Source organism: Apium graveolens, chromosome 5 (assembly GCF_009905375.1).
Source record: "Apium graveolens cultivar Ventura chromosome 5, ASM990537v1, whole genome shotgun sequence".
NCBI lineage: Eukaryota > Viridiplantae > Streptophyta > Magnoliopsida > Apiales > Apiaceae > Apium > Apium graveolens.
Window position 1 is genome coordinate 181,357,862 of NC_133651.1, and position 14,866 is coordinate 181,372,727.

General features: G+C 36.2%; 1 non-coding gene across 1 annotated transcript; it reads left to right on the forward strand.

The window, feature by feature from the left end:
• The first annotated feature begins 4,186 nt into the window (after positions 1–4,186).
• LOC141662653 (small nucleolar RNA R71) lies at positions 4,187–4,293 on the forward strand. Its single transcript, XR_012550756.1, has one exon. It is a non-coding gene; the product is annotated as a small nucleolar RNA R71 (small nucleolar RNA).
• Positions 4,294–14,866: the final 10,573 nt, after the last annotated feature.

The window sequence follows — 14,866 nt, forward strand, 5'->3', positions numbered from 1 at the left end:
GGACAAACAACTTTCTCTAGAATGCACTTGATCTCTCTATTAGACACTTCAGCTTGACCATTCGTTTGCGGATGATAGGCAGTAGCAACACGATGATTCACATTATAGCGCTGCATCATAGAAGTGAACTTACGGTTGCAGAAATGTGACCCTTCATCACTTATGATTACTTGTGGTGTTCCAAACCTTGTGAAAATCTGCTTATGAAGAAAATTCAACACTACCTTTGCATCACTCATCAGTAGAGCCTTGACTTCTACCCATTTTGAGACATAATCGACTGCCAGCAAGATGTACTGATTATTGCAGGACGAGACAAATAATCCCATGAAATCGATTCCCCAAACATCAAAGACCTCGACTTCAAGCATTACATTTAATGGCATCTCATCCTTCCTCGTAAGATTCCCCACTCTTTGGCAATGATCACACCTTAAAACGAACTGATGTGCATCCTTAAACAAAGTAGGCCAGAAAAAACCTGCCTGCAGAATACGAGCTGCTGTCTTTTTACCACCATAATGTCCACCATAAACTGTGGAATGGCAGTCTCGTAATATCCCCTCCGTCTCACAGAATGGGATACATCTCCTGATGATCTAGTCAGCTCCTTGTCTAAACAAATACGGTTTATCCCACATGTACCACTTTACCTCATGCAGAAACTTCTTCTTTTGAGCTGCATTCATATTAGGAGGCATTATATTGCTGACAAGATAGTTCACAATATCTGCGAACTATGGCTCTTCCTCCTGAACTGCGAACAACTGCTCATCCGGAAAAGATTCGTTGATCAACATCGTATCATGTGAAGTAGAATCGGGATTCTCCAATCTAGAGAGATGGTCAGCTACTTGATTCTCAGTACCTTTTCGATCCTTGATCTCTAGCTCAAATTCCTGTAGCAAGAGCACCCAACGAATAAGTCTAGGCTTCGAATCCTTCTTTGAGACTAGATAGCGAATGTCAGCATGATCAGTGAATACTGTCACCTTTGTCCCAAACAGATAAGATCAAAATTTTTTGAAACTAAAGATTATCGCCAAGAGCTCCTTCTCAGTAGTGGTGTAGTTCATTTGAGCTCCATTAAGTATCTTACTAGCATAGTAGACCACATGAAAATGATTATTCTTGCGCTGCCCAAGAACTGCTCCCACTGCATAATCACTCGCATCGCACATCATCTCAAAAGGTTCTGTCCAATCAGGTGCCATAATAACTGGTGTCGTTATCAAACTCTTCTTGAGAGTCTCGAATGCCGCCAAGCATTCATCATCAAATTTGAAAGGCACATCTTTCTCGAGCAAGTTGCACAACGGCTTAGATATCTTCGAGAAGTCCTTGATGAAACGCTGATAAAAACCCGCATGACCAAGAAAACTACGGATTCCTTTCACAGAAATAGGTGGTGGAAGATTTTCAATGACTCCCACCTTGGCTTTGTCCACCTTAAGACCCTTGCTAGAGACCTTATGCCCAAGAATAATGCCTTCACGCACCATAAAGTGACATTTTTCCCAATTGAGCACCAAATTAGTTTCCACACACCTTTTGAGCACCGCACGAAGATTATTCAAACATTCATGATACGAATATCCAAAAATGGAGAAGTCGTCCATGAACACTTCGACATTGTTTCCAATCATATCAGAGAATATAGCCATCATACATCTCTGAAAAGTGGCAGGTGCACCACATAAGCCAAACGAAACTTTGTGAAAAGCAAACGTGCCAAATGGACAAGTGAAGGTAGTCTTTTCTTGATCTTCTGGTGCAATGCAAATCTGATTATATCCCGAATAGCCATCCAGAAGACAATAACACTCATGACCAGCCAACCTGTCAAGCATTTGATCAATAAATGGAAGAGGGAAGTGATCCTTTCTTGTGGCTTTGTTCAACTTTCGGTAATTCATGCATACCTCCATCTTATGACTGTTCTAGTGGTGATGAGCTCATTCTTCTCATTTACTACCACAGTGATACCTCCTTTCTTAGGTATACATTGCACGGGGCTCACCCAAGAACTGTCAGAAATAGGATATATAATTCCTGCATCTAGCCACTTCAGAATTTCTTTCTTCACCACTTCTTTCATGATAGGATCAAGTCGTCGCTGTTGCTCAACAGTTGGCTTACTACCTTCCTCTAGAAGAATTTTATGCATGCAATACGAAGGGCTGATCCCTTTGATATCTGCTATAGTCCATCTGATAGCCGATTTGAATTCTCTAAAGATCCTTAAGAGCTTGTCCTCCTCACTACCTGAAAGGTCAGATATAATAATAACAGGTAAAGTAGATGCATCACCTAAAAAAGCATACCTCAAGTGTTCAGGCAATGGTTTAAGCTCCAAAGTAGGTGCTTCCTCAATAGATGGTTTGAGCTTTCCTTCAGCATTCTTGAGATCAGAAGTACCAATAGATTCAAATGGCATGTCTAGCTTTCACCTCCAAGGAGAAGCATTTAGATATTGTAGTTGCTCATTGCCATCCTCATCATCACTGTCAAACTCCCCCACTAAGGCTTTCTCTAAGGCATCAGACATTAACATATGATCAAGTTCTGAAGTTACCGCAGAATCGATCAAATCCACCTTTAAGCACTCCTCATCTTATGTAGGGAATTTTATCGCCTTGAATACATTGAATGTCACATCATGATCCTGCACTCTCATAGTAAGTTCACCTTTCTGCACATCTATCAAGGTACGGCCTATAGCCAAGAAAGGTTTTCTTAAGATTATGGGAATCTTCTTATCTTCTTCGAAATCCAAAATGACAAAGTCTGCAGGGAAGAAGAGCTTATCCACCTTTACTAACACATCCTTCACTATGCCTCATGGATATGTAATAGAACGATCAGCCAATTGTAGAGACATGTAGGTGGGCTTTGGATCAGGAAAATTCAACTTTTTGAAGATAGACAACGGCATCAGATTGATGCTTGCTCCCAAATCGCACAGGCATTTGTCAAAAGACAACTTGCCAATGGTGCAAGGAATGGTGAAGCTACCTGGATCTTTAAGCTTTGGGGGTAATTTTTGTTGCAGCACAACACTACACTCTTCCATTAGAGCAACGGTCTTAAGGTCATCCAGTTTCACGTTTCTTGAAAGAATAGTCTTCATGAATTTCGCATAACTAGGCATTTGCTCTAGAGCCTCACCGAAAGGTATATTGATGTGAAGTTTCTTAAACACCTCCCAGAAACTTACCGAACTGCTTATCCCGCTTTTGTTGTTGCAATCTCTTAGGGAAAGGTGGTGGAGGATAGAGCTGTTTCTCCCCTATATTACCCTCAGGCAGAGTGTGTTCAACAGTAGTCTTCCTTGGTTCCGCCGCTTTCTCTTTTTGCTTCTCTTCTTCATCAACAACTTCAGCTTCTCCGTCTTTCGCTTTTTCAGCATCAGCAACTTTTTCAGACCTTAAGGTAATAGCTTTGACTTGCTCTTTAGCTTCCTGCCTGTCACTTCAGTATCACTGGGAAGTGTGCCAGGTTGACGGTTGAGCACTGCATTGGCTATTTGACCGATTTGATTTTCCAAGGTCTTAATAGAAACAACCTGACTTTTGCACAACAGCTTGAGTTCCTCGAAATCAGCACTAGAAGGTAGAGCAGCACCTCCTTGTTGAGGATATGATTGCCTTTGAGCATAATGTTGTGGTTAATGGAATTCAGGTAGATTAAACTGTTTACTTACGCCTTGCTGATATGGTTGTTGAATAGCATTCTGATTATTGCTCCAGCTAAAATTGGGATGATTTCTGTTGTTAGGATGATAAATAGCAGGCACAGGCTGTTGCGGTCGCTGATAATTGTTCACATACTGAACAGATTTATTAACAAGAGAACACTGATCCGTAGCATGAAAACCTGCACAAAGCTCACAAACCATAGCTATCTGATTGACTCCATAGGTGGCTAAAGAATCGACCTTCAAAGACAGCGCTTGGAGCTGCGCTGCAATAGTAGTAGCTGCATCAACTTCCAGAATACCTACTACCTTCCCAGGCATCATCCTTTGAGTTGTGTTTTATGCTCATTTATAGCCATAGTTTCAATAAGATTATAAGCCTCGGTATAGCTTTTGGCCCACAAGGCGCCTCCAGCTGCTGCATCAAGCATGGGCCAAGATTGGGCCCCCAAACCATTATAAAAACCAGTGATCACCATCCAGTCAGGCATACCATGATGTGGACACTTTCTCAACATCTCCTTGTAGCGCTCCCAAGCTTCGCACATAGATTCTGTTGGTTGCTGCGCAAATTGAGTAAGAGCACTCCTCATAGTCGCAGTCTTCGCTATTGGATAGAACTTCGCTAGAAACTTTTGCACAAGATCTTGCCAAGTAGTGATGGACCCAGCTGGTTCAGAATATAACTAGTCCTTAGCTTTATCCCTCAGAGAGAATGGGAAAAGCCTCAGCTTGATAGCCTCATCAGTCACACCATTATATTTGAAAGTACTACAGATCTCGACAAAATTCCTGATATGCATGTTGGGGTCTTCAATCGCAGCACCTCTGAAAGAAACAGAATTCTGCACCATTGGAATAGTGCCCGGCTTGATTTCAAAATTGTTAACCTGAATAGCCGGATGAAGGATGCTTGAATGAATGTCATCAATTTTAGGTCGAGAAAAATCCATAAGAGTTGTATCTGCTGCTGGAACTATACGATCACCCATGATTATTGGTTCTTTCTGCTCCCTCTCTTTATCTGAATTTTCAAAATCTATCTTCTCCGGAATATCAAGAACTGAGTATGTCTCCTCAGCCGTATCTAAAGTCCTCTTGCGAGTACGAGAACGTGTTTGCATAAACGCTCGCTAAAGTACCCGAAACACAACCAGAAACAATAAATAACACATCTTAATCAATGAGCCCTAATGACCACTGATGGTAAGTACATAAACTAAACAAATACGCCAAGTCCCCGGCAGCGGCGCCAAAAACTTGTTAGGCGGAAAAACACACGCTAATATTCACGCAAGTATACGCGTTCGCAAGTAATATAGAATAAGTTCTAGTTCGTTCCCACAGAGACTCAGACTAATTATGTTCAATTAACACTGACTCACCAATGCATGATTACTTCTCAATGTCAAGACAATAACACTTAGAATTAATTAACTAATTATTAACTGTAATTAACTACGAGAATTAAACACTTAATTGACACTTGAATTAATAATATTAAACACACATGAGATCATAACTTCATTACTACTTCCTTCAATTGTCATTGTCATTATCCTTAGCATGTAACGATGATGATATTAATCGAACAACACGAAACTGATAAAAGCCAACTTTCGTTGTACTAATACAATTCTACCAAACATCCATAATTAAGATAGAAGTTGAATAGGCATCAATTATGTTGAGACCCTATATGTCTACAGAATTTGACAACATAACGATTTAAGCACAAGTTATTCCTTATGATTACACAGGGCAAGTAAAACGGTTAGAGTTACCCACTAATCATGCATACACAAACATGAAACTATGCTAGCATGGCAAGTTCTAAACCTCAAGATCCACCATCTCTTCATAAGAGATTAACACCCTATCTTATATGTTCGCGACGCACATAAGACGAATAACCGCAACCTATGCTAGATATCATACAATCATCACACACTAAGGTATTAAACAACTAACTAAAGAATTCCATAGTAAATCCGTTACGACCCCATGATTACGATTAGCCCATGATAGAACTCATCGTCACCATGAGTTCATATGAAAACATGATATTAACACAAAAGATAAACTAAAATATACTTAATAAAACCAGAGTACATCACAAGAGTAGTAAGGTTCAAAGTAAAGAAAACTAGCATCCACTGCTACAACGAATAAAAGAATCACAAGAAAACGTATGCTTCATCTTCTTCATTGTGATGTGCTAAAACGGTCTTCTTCCTTCTCTCCTTGCTCCTTGATTGATACCATGATTCTTATTTTGTTAAACGTCTCTGAAAACTACTTATATAGAAGCCCCACAAGTCCCAGCTAACTCAGAAGCCAGAAGTCCAACAGAATCAGGAGTCTAAAAATCAGTATTTTAATTTACGCCCCTGAGCGGCCGCCCAGCAATCCTGAGCAGGCGCCCAGCTTCCTGAGCGGCCGCCCAGCCAGGCTGAGCGGCCGCCCAGCACCTCACTAGAAAAATCATTATTTTGCTCCCATTTTTTGTTGCGTTCTGCTCCTAACTTCCTACTTCCAATGCCAAACACATACCAAGGCTTATTCCTGATGAAATATCTCCACAAACACAAGTAATACTGTTAGGTCCCGTATGAGGGCTATGTTAAGCTAGAAGGGGGGTTGAATAGCTTAATTACCAATTTAAAAATTATTATGGCATTTTAAAAACTTTACCGAGTGGTTATGCAGTTTATATGTGCTGAAAATAAAGTGCAAGAAAAGAAAATACCATACGGTGATTTTATCCTGGTTCGCGATGGCGCAACCTCTAATAGATCCGCTCACCCCTACTCCAGTCCCCGATCTCTTCTCCCGGACTCGGGATTTTCCCTTAATATAAACTCGCTCCTTTAGTAGGCGGAGAAGCCTTTACACCCTTACAAATATTTATCTTGGTGCGTAACACAAGGGTCACCACCTCAAAATAAATGTAGTTCATACACAACTTATCTTAGACAATAACTCCCTGCTATCTCTTCAAAGTTGATGTAGATCCCTTGTGTGGACTTGGCTTCCTTAGCTTTCACCGGTCTCGGATCTTAGTATCCGGTCTTGGGTCTTTCCTCTTCTTCACGGTGCAAATACGACTAACTCCCCGCTAGTGCATATGAGACTTGGGTCTTAGAACGAAGATCACCTCACGTCACCTCACCTCACTGCGAAACTGATAAGACAATCCACAAAACACAAAGTATAGAGAAAATATGTGTTGAACTAGTATATTACAGTACTAGCCCAAAGATGGTATAATATCCAAATAAGAATATTAATACTCTATATGTATACTTGACTTGAGATATAAAATGTTATATCAAGTATACTTTTGATTACTCCGTCTTTATGGATTATGTGTTAATCGGAGTAATATAAGAAGTCCTTTATATATATATAATCAATAAGGATTATGACTTCTTTTGATCTTCAAGCTCAACACGTATACTTAACTCGGAATATATATTTATATGTCAAGTATACGTATGATTAGTCCGTAAAATATATGTTTATGGGAGTAATACAAAGTGTTGTATATATATGTATAAACACTATAGCTTACGACTTCATTTGTATTCTTCTTCTTTTGATTATGTATTTATGGATCGAAGAATACTTTGGTTACAATCTCGGAATTGTACCTATCCTTTTAAGCTCTTAGGCTTATGGATTTAGTATACTTATGATTTGATGATTATGCGGTCAAAGTATACTTTTAACTTCAAGCAACTTTATATGTTCTATGATTCTTAGCCAAGATCCAAAGAATAGAAGTACGAGTAATTGGCTTTGAATTTGTGCTTTTGAAGTTTAGGTGGATGATTACGAAGTTTACTATTGATCGACTTATAATCCCCCAGAACACTGAAGATGCTAGAAGGGGTTATAAGTGATACCTTTCGTAATGATGCTATATACACGAACTATGCGTTGACCAAGATCGAGATAAATGAAGTGCAAAGTAATTGGCCAACTCGTGTGATTAAATCCACCTTTGAAGCTTAGACGGATGATTACGAAGTTTATATATATCGAATAAAAACCCCACGGAACACTAAGGTGCTAGAAGTGAATTATACGATATCTTTCATAATTGGACTATATACACGAACTATGCGTTGGCCAAGATCCAAATAATAGAAGTGCGAGTAATTGGCCAACTCGTGTGATTTAATCCGTCTCTTATATTTGACAAAATTACGAAGATCACTATTGATCGACTTACAATCCCCCGGAACACTGAAGATGCTAGAAGGGGTTATAAGATGATACCTTTCGTAATGATACTATATTCACGAAATATGTTGGTCAAGGTCGAGATAAATGAAGTGCAAATAATTGACCAACTCGTGATGTCAAATATGAAATCTCACTCGTGAGGAGTTATTTAGAGATTTATGAAATCTCACTCATGAGGAGTTATTTAGAGATTTAAGTACTTGTATATTATAGATCTTCTTGAGATGAAGTAGAGAAATTAAGTACAAAGCTCAAAATAAATAAAACCAAAGAAGAAGCTAAAAACTCACCACTTTTGGAAAACGGTCGGAAAAGTTCGCCGGAGGTTCGGCTGGAATTTGGCATTATGGAAGAATTTGGGCAGCCCTTCGGGAGGCCGGAAAGTGGTGGTGGATGAGCTCACTTGGTGGGAACAAGCTTGGTTGGGTGAAGCTAAGCTTGGATATCAAAAACCTTAAGTATATGTGTATATATTTAAGAGAGAGAAGGTTTTTGAGAAGAAGTGTGTGTATAGAATTTGAAAGAGATGAAGAGAGGCACTTCTTAAAAAAATTCCAGCAAATATTTGGCTCTTTAGCTTGGTTGAAATGGGTTGGGGTGGGGGTTTATTTATAGAGGAAATTGGGTGGAATGAATGGTTGAGATTTGAGAAGGAATGGATGGTGGATGGAGTGTATCACATGGATTGATGACATGACAAGTAGGTTGTGTTTCTTTGCAAGTGGGAAGGAAACACAAGCTAGTATTTATTTAAATCCCAGCTGAAATATATATATTAAATATATATTCTCCTTTTCTTTTAATCATTCTTTAATCACTTTAATTAAGGATTAAGCACCATTAATTATGACCACCCCAAAAACTCTTAAATAAATATCATAAAAAATATGATAATTATCTAAATATTACAAAATGATGTCCTGAAAAGTTTGGTCAACTTTAGTCAATGGTAACTAGGTCAAACGTGGTCAACTATGGGACCAACTGCCTCGATTTTTGTGCCCGGATAAAAATTCTCTGAATGCTACAAAAATTTTACCATACTTATAAAATACCATTTAAATGATCCATATAAAATTTCAAGTCATTCTGGAATGTGGAAGTATTTTATCTAAAAATAAAAATGTTCTATCAGTCTTTCTTCCGAGTAAAAATACCATTGGTCTTAAAATAAAGGAGATAGATCTTTTGACTAAAGTTTTGACTTGTATAAATACTTATAATATATTTCCTAATATGTGAGATATATTTGGAGGATAGGAAATGTGTTTGAGTATTTTTGAATGATTTTCTCCGAGAGATGCTAATTTTACGAACCGGAAGAAAATTACTGTAAGTATACATAACTGAGTTGCAGAACTGGATATTAATATTCCAATCATGAATATTAATAATCTTTGGATAAAAACCCTTTTGATTATATATAGAGATATATTTTGGAGCGAAGAGTAAAATATTTTTTATTTAGCACGAGATCTCTAAAGAAGATTTCTGATATATTCCTTATTCGAGTTTGTTGCCTTATTGATGTTGCAACTGTAATCTAAAAAATATCATAACTTGATATTTCTTATTTGATCAAATTTCCTTAGAGATATATTCCATAAAATATAATTTTGATTGTTTTTAGAATAATGGAATGTCTCTTTTTATAAATAGTCTTTGAAAATAATTTAGCTGGTTTGACTATTTGACTTTGATGTGGATCAATTAAAATTATGTCCTAATGGAGAGGATCTAAGTGTACTTAAATTTTATGTTTAATTGTACAAATACCAAAATAAATAATATATCGAAGATATCCTTTCAATATTCCCCTTTTTGGTATTTTCCAAACAAACATAAAATTTAAAATTTTCAAGTGTGTGCTTCCCCTTGGTGTATGCATGAGTTTTAAAATATTTTTGCACATACAGTTTAAGGGACTCAGCTTGATTCCTCTCTTAGGATAAATCCTGCAAAACCTTGTTAGATATTTCAGAAATATTGAAGCATAGTGATAATCTAGCAAAATCATGCATTTGAAAAATTGAGGGGGCTAAATTCATTTAAGTACTCTTTTCCTTTTTTATTTCCCTTTAGTTTATAATAGAACATTTTAAATTCTCTTTCCCTTTTGTTTGGAAGATAACAAAAAGTAGGTGAATCCCAATTTAGAAATAATATGATCATGTTAAAACATGGAATAAGTGCAAGTAGTTTCTTTATGGTTTTCAGTTTCATTCATGCAGGTTAATTTCTGATTTAAGCATGTGAGATTTTAGGCATACATAGTTTGAATCAAACAATGATAGTTTTATAGACCTTAAAACATGTTAAGTGTAATTCATTAGTACACGTTTTATTTGGCCTTGTTGCATGCATAATTTCGGATTTTTAAGACTTTTGCCAAAACAGGCTAACTGCAGTTTAGTTTAAAGAAGTAACTTCTTTGTATAAGAAACCATTTACGAACTTATACCTTTTAAACTAGTGTTGTGATTAGAATTTTTTATGCATAGCTTGTTAAAGAATTACCCAATATATATCAGACTTTGTAGACCTTAACTGAGTTCAACTGCATGTCATCTTGTGATTTTAAATCTTGATTAAAGCATACTTAAAAACCTTAGTTTTGTTTTAAGCAATCACAAAAAGAGTTTGACTGAAAATACAAACGTGTTTTACACAAATCCTTTTAAACTTGAATTATCTAACATAAACCTGTTTATCAAACATATACTAGTTTAGTTGCATGCATGATAATTGAGTAGAAGTACGTATGACCCTTTCGAGTTGCACAGAAATAATACAGAGTACAGTCTTGCACTAGAAATTGTTACACATGAGATGGCCTAATACATTCTATGTTTTGTATTTGTTTACGGATCCAGAAGACTAATACATGCTACTGCAGTGCTTTTTATCTAAAACTCATAACCATTCTTGCAGTTTATATGGGATAAATACTACTACAATCTAAGGAACCGACTGTTTACATTTAAATTGTTCTAAACTGATTCTAACTTATCACGTTATAAGTTAAATAAACGATAATTACAATACAATTTGAATAAGTCCAACAGTGTGTACCTTTCATACCTGAGTGATGTGTGTGAGTGTGTAGTTATCAAATACACTTCTTTTGCATTTTGTTTGTGCACTGTGTGAGTTTTTGAGAAATGAACTTGTTAATCTGCAAAAATGATTAGTATACATAGTTGCTAATCCATATATATTCTTTGAACTAGTGGACTGAATACAACTGGTTAGTAGACTAGTCAGATTTAAACAAGGCAGTTGTACTTCTAAGATATCAAACCGTTTAACTAACTCAATTATTAGCAAACTGAAATCATTTCTTTAAAATTACCAGTACAACCATTTAGTAACTTGACCACAGTACCTGTAGATGCATATTAGTGATCCATAAAGGCATAAATACAGTACTGCAAGAGAATGTAACAGAATGCAAATTTTATATTCACAAGAAACCAAAAATGTTCCATTTCAATCAGTGTGGTTCACTGATTAAAGAGAACACACATTTGCACCTCTCTTAACATTACAAAGCAAAAAGAGTGCATACACTCCAGAAAGTTACAAGTTCAACAGCTAGTTCCATTCATTACAAACAAAGTTAAAGATACAAAAGTTAACATCAGATCAGCAGAGTTAAGTAGCACAGAATCACACACCACTTCAAGTTTAGCAAACACAGATCATCCAATCACATTTCCATCCACATCACAAACATGAATCAAATCAGGTAAGAGTTGAATGGGGGGGTCCTCTAGCATCCATGCCTATATCCTCTAATTCCTGAACCATATCTAAGTCATTTGAGACTGGAACTTGGAATGAGTTCACCATCTCTAGGTCAGTCAAACTAGGTTCCCCTAGGTTTGATCCAGCTAGGTTCTCTAAATAGGAAATCCTATTCTTACAGGATATAGTCACACTTTCTAGGTAAGTCACCTTTTCCTTAATCTCCTTATTTTCTGTTTTAACCTTTTTAAGTTCAGTTTTAAGCTCACTAATCATGACTCTCACAGACTTATAATTTGAGAGGAAGATGTCTTCTTCTCTAAGTACTGGAGGAAGTACAGTAGGTTCAACCTCTTGAGGTTCACAGGTTTTAAGGGAGATCTGAGGTCTGATATGGTCTTTGGTGATATGAGAATCACCCAAGTTAGCAAATTTTTCAGGAAGGTGAACATTACATATCAGAAAGAAGGATGTAATGAGAAGACCATAGGGCATATATCCTACCATATTAGCATTTATCATGTTTAACAAGATTACATAGGATATACTGAAGTTTATCTTGTTATTATAAAGGAGGTAAATGAGTTTTGCATCATAAAAGTCAAAATACTTGCTTTGATTAGGCTTAGGTAACATATTGGCCCTAATTATTAAAGCTAAGTGTTGAAATACCCCTTTAAAATGCTTAAAATGGATACCACAGTTAACATCACACAACCCTAAAGGCACATCAGATTCACAGAAGACACCCAACATTAACTCATACTCAGCTTTGTTAAAGACAAACAATGAGTAAATATCATGACAAGGAAGTTCACACAGGTGTAAAGGTAAATACAAAGCTTTATTTAGACTCTTATTATCAAAGCAAATAACCTTCTTGTTCACAGTTGTAGTAGAATGCAGCAAACCATCTACTCCCTTAATGATATTCATATTGAAATAGAATTCACCCATCAGATGTATGAAATACTGTCTACACAAATGAAAGACTAACCCATCCCATTTAGCAGATCTGATTACCTTCTCAACTTCACCAGTCAGATTTACACAAATGTCAGGCTGGACATTTTGGACAAGGTCTAGGTATTTTTTTGAGTTGGAAGGGTTTGCAAGGTCTGGAGGAGGGGGTTTGGAACTGTTTGTGTTTATTTTTGTGTTTGGTTCATTTCTGAGGTTTGATTTCCTGGTGTATACTCTAGCTTGAAAAGGCTTAGAGGGTGTAGGGTTTTGAGCATTTGGGATCTGGAATTTTCTGCTTTGATAAAATGGAATGGTGTGATTTCTAAATCCTTTTCTAGGGTTTTTGGACAGGACTCTCTGGATAGGATTTCTGGACTGGGAAGTGTTTACAGTTTTGAAGGCAGAATTTTTGTGGTGAATAAACTGTTTCTTTTCCGTATCTTGTAGTAGATATGGATTGGTGATGGCTGGTCTAGGTCTGGGGTAATATGGCATTGCATTTGGACTCATGACTTGTAAAGTAAAGAAGATAACCTTTTTCTAAGTGTTTGAGTGTGTGTGAATGCAGCAAGTAACAAGTATATATGCATGCACATTGCACAAAATCCAAGATCAGTTTAGAAAATAATTTCATTTCAAAGTCATTTTTACTGTTCATGAACAGTATTTATCATTAAGTGCAGTTTGCCAAAGCATGCAGTGTCACATAAGTCCAAATCCTAGGTATTTACTTAGTTATTCTAGGACAAGATATGTTTATAGCAGTTATAGGAAAATAGTGACAGAAGTGTCTGATTATACTTTTTTAATACTGTTTTAAGTACATAGTACATAGATTTTGGGAAACTGTGTGACATAAAGGTGAAGTGCAGCATAGACTTTTAGTAAGATGACAAATTGTGCATTTAAGAGTGTTCAGATGGCTGTCCTGAATATGCAAAAAGTGCAGCACCTTTTCACAGATATTAATGAAATAACCTTTTTGTTTTTAACACAGAATAATGCATTTATATCTATAGGTAGATTATGTTAAATGATAAGGAATTTATGAGAGTAATATCACATTTAACGAAGCTGATGCATTTATATTACATGTGCAATTCCATTTAATTCAGATAGCAATTAATATCACACAATTACACAGAATAAACACTAAGTCGGATTTAAACATAATTTCTTCATGGTATTTTAGAGTGTTCTTCCTAAGATCTCTAAGTGGCCATTAATCACAGCAGTGATCCAGATACAGAGGTGCTCAAGGCTCCCTTGTCAGGTCTTTCTGTGAGGGCAGTGTGTGCTTGTGTTTTCATTTCTTGCATTAAACCTTTAAATTCATACATTAATCTACAGTAAATCATCACAGTGTAATCAATCATAGTGTACAAGAGTACATATATATCACAGATAAAGATGAAGATTGAAGTACACAGAAGTTCAATGAATCAAGAAGTATATCACATTTTGAATTCAAAATAAATCTGACAGATCAAATAAGTGCACAGATTTCAAAAGATCATAAGCATAGGACACCTTGTAGATTGATTCAAGTAGATACTGATAGGATACAATGAATCCAGATACATGATACATTGTTAAGCACTTAATTTCTCAAAAATATTAACTCAGCCATGGATCAGTAAGCATTCATAAATAACAAGTTGATGACTTTATCCCATTAATGAGTATTATCAAGCCTGAGTTATTTGGATTAAGAGAATTAAAAGATCTGTTTCAATAAGACCACATAGTTTCTTAGGATCATACAATATAAAGCAATATTTATGCATCTTATTCACTGAATCAGATTCTATCAAGAAAAGTTCACACTTTAATCAATTTATATCAAATTAGTTCATACAGGACTGTTATACTCAGAACAGCAGTTAACTCAAGATACATTTTGCACAGTAATTCACTAGCAATTCACATGTATAAATTTTTATCACAATTAGCACATAATCAACTGTAGTCTTGATTTCACCTAATAAATCACACTTGGAGTTTTATTATGGTCAAAACAGTGACATACCTAAAATACAATTATACATAGTACAGATATATATATATATATATATTAATTTATGATCACATATATTTAAACACTTATACTGAATTTGATTTATCCCAGATGACACAAAACCAGAGTCAGTCAAAAGTTCACATACTAGATATATACTTCAATTTTGATCACAGACATACTAATAAACA